This window comes from Myotis brandtii, unplaced genomic scaffold, assembly GCF_000412655.1.
Source record: "Myotis brandtii unplaced genomic scaffold, ASM41265v1 scaffold263, whole genome shotgun sequence".
NCBI lineage: Eukaryota > Metazoa > Chordata > Mammalia > Chiroptera > Vespertilionidae > Myotis > Myotis brandtii.
In genome coordinates, this window is record NW_005360011.1 from 430,308 (window position 1) to 433,408 (window position 3,101).

The window sequence follows — 3,101 nt, forward strand, 5'->3', positions numbered from 1 at the left end:
GGCATCTAAATCAGCCTTCCCAAACTTTCATGTGCATCCAGGCTGCCTGGGATCATGTGAACTGGAAGATTCTGGAATTGTGAAGGTTCCGGCTCAGTGGGTCTGGGTGGGGCTCAGACCCTGCTTTTCTGACAGCTCTCAGGTGATGCAGCAAGACTCGGAGTGACAAGACCTCAGACACTGGGGAAGTGAGGCCCAGGGGTGGTGTGCTTTGCTCCGCGAGGGAGCCCTGGCTCAGAGTGCACACTTACAGCTGACATTGCTTTTGAGTAAAGGAGCACTGAGGGAAGGGCAGAGAGGGAGGGGTCAGCTGTGGACTCCTGGTCCTCGGTCATAGCTCTCCTCGACATCTCCCATTTGACTTCTGATTGCATGGGAAGGCTGCACCACAAAATGGGCCTCTTGCTCACTGGGCCTTGTGGTCCTGAGATCTCAGGGGAGGCGCTGGTGGGGAAGCAGGCGCCCCGGCCCCCTTAGTCCTGGCTCCTGACCCATCGCCGAGGCCACAGCTCTCAAGCACATGCTCTTACACACTTTCGGTTTCTCTTTGATGTCCATTTCACTGCAAATTACTTAGTGGCAATGAAGGGTGCCACACAGCATGACTATGGCTTTAAAAATCAACATTTTATGGAAGGCGCACCGGTCTGGGGGTGACTCTATGGGTGTAATTCTGGCTGGCGTACTGACTGGGGCCCTGAATGGCACCATCAGATGCTCTGAGCTCTTCGCAAGGATAGCTTTCCCAGCCTCATTGTTTGCGGAGACAATGTTCCTGAAGGTCCTGTGGAAGCGGCAGCAGATGGGATGCATGTGAGTTTGTGTTTTGCTGTTCCAGGGATGGCCCTCCATGGAGGCCAGAGTCCACACCTGCGCTTCTCTCACCCCCAGGCCCCTCTCACCTATGAGCACAGAGCAGGATATTTCTCTCTCTCTCTCACATGCACACACACGTGGGCTTTCACATGTGATCTATTGTTAATGCAGAGTTTCCCAGACTTTACTGATAAGAATAACCTTGGCCCCCCTGAGCTGCAGGTCTGGGCTGGGAACTGGGGCACTCCGGCCACCCTCTTTCTCTCTATCTTTTAAAAGAGTATCGTTGATTTTTATTCCCAGAGACATTTAGCAAACAGTGTTTAGCGCGGGGTTTCCCACGTGGCTGCCCTTTGGATCACCTGGGAAGCTTTTATAGGTCCCTGTGTCCAGGCTGCACCCCAGACCAGAAAGTCTGGGAGGGGGCCGGGCAGTAGTAACCTTTAACGTCCCCAGAGGGACTCCCACACACAGTGGGGTTAAGCACCTCTGTTGTGGTTTCCAGGGGCTCGTCTAACCCAGGGGGGAAGCCGGGAAGCCCAAAGCCTTGTCGGTAGGCCAGTGATTCTGCCACGTGAGCGCACAGTAGGGCCATCCAGGCCCCATGTGAAAATCCTGCTGCCCAGGTCACATTTGATGTCAATGAGGCCAGAATGTCTTGGAATGGAAGCTGCCTCCACAATTTTTTAAGGTTCCAGGTGGTCCCCATTGCAGCCCAGATTGCACCTGAGTGTAAACTTTAATGATGACCCATTGGGCCCGTGCCCTCCTCGCTGCTGCTACTGGGGACCTGCTGCTTATCACCCTTATTTCCTGAATTACCCTGAGGCCACGGCGAGGCCTCTGGCCTTCACAGCGACCCCTCAGCACCAGGCCGGAGGCACCTCTGCCCTCGCCGCTGCCCTCCTCCCCTCCCACAGACACCCGGACACCGAGTAGGAGGGCGGTTTTCATAGCGTACAGTGCTTTTCTTAATAGAGGTGAAATTCACGTAACATAAAATTAACCACTTTAAAGTGTACGATTTAGAGCAGTGGTTCTCAACCTTCCTAATGCCGCAACAGTTTTCATAGCATACAGTGCTTTTCTTAATAGAGGTGAAATTCATGTAACATAAAATTAACCACTTTAAAGTGTACAATTTAGAGCAGTGGTTCTCAACCTTCTAATGCTGCGACCCTTTAATACAGTTCCTCATGTTGTGGTGACCCCCAACCATAAAATTATTTTCGTTGCTACTTCATAACTGTAATTTTGCTACTGTTATGAATCATAATGTACATATCTGATATGCAGGATATATTTTCATTGTTACACATTGAACATAATTAAAGCATAGTGATTAATCACAAAAACAATATGTAATCATATATGTGTTTTCTGATGGTAATTTCAAAACTTTTTTATTAACCAAGAAAAACACAACATACCTATTAATTCCTCCCCATTTCCCTTCCCATAGCCCCCAACAACCACTAATCTGAGCTTTGTCTGGATGGACACCCTCCTGGGCATTTCACATCCACGGAATCCTACAACATGTGGCCGCTGTGTCTTCTTTCACGTCCCAGGATGTCCTCAAGGCTCGTCTGTGCCGCCGCGTCTGCAGACCCCTTCCTTTGCAATGCCCGAGTAATCCTCCATTGCACCTCCATTGCCCGTATTTTTCTAAATAAAGTTTTCACCGACATAAGCCAAGCCCACGAAGTCTCCTGCTATTTGTTGCTGCTTTCCCGTGACAACGCTGGAGTCCAGGAGCAGTGACAGAGGACATGTTCCCTATTTGCCTCTCACAGAAACTGTCTGCTGGGCCGGCTCTACATCATCCTTCTGGGAAACCTTGTTATGATACTACGTGTGGGAAATTTAGTTTCAACACAGCTTATTTTTAATAGTGATGTGATTTAAAGTTCAGCTGGAGGAGCAAAAGTGATAGGAAGACGGTGACAATTTTGAAAGAGAATAGTGGTGGGGAAAGACTGCCCTGCGAGGTAGGGCAGCACATCAGAGGGTGAGGTGCTGGCTGCTGGGTGCTGGCTGCTGGGTGCTGGGTGCTGGGTGCTGGTGCCTTGAACCTTAGGCAGGTCCAAGGCCTGGGGAGGGAGCCAGCAGGAACCATTCCACAGGCCGCGCGGAGGAGCTGGCCGCTGGGCCGAGTGGAAGCTCTGGGACACCAGCCGTGTGGCTGTGAAGCGGGTTCCCTCCACTCCTTTGAGAAGAAGTCCAGAGGAATAAAATATTGAAATATGTAAAAAAGACACTAAAATATCAGAAGAAAATGTGGA

The 3,101-nt window shown here is 50.6% G+C and overlaps 1 long non-coding RNA gene across 1 annotated transcript in view; it reads left to right on the forward strand.

The window, feature by feature from the left end:
* The window catches only part of LOC102243356, an 83,039-nt gene extending 80,530 nt beyond the window's left edge, over positions 1-2,509 (forward strand). Inside the window, exon 4 of the long non-coding RNA XR_001362482.1 lies at positions 2,279-2,509. This is a non-coding gene — a long non-coding RNA (uncharacterized LOC102243356). The remainder of the gene's footprint in view (positions 1-2,278) is intronic.
* Positions 2,510-3,101: the final 592 nt, after the last annotated feature.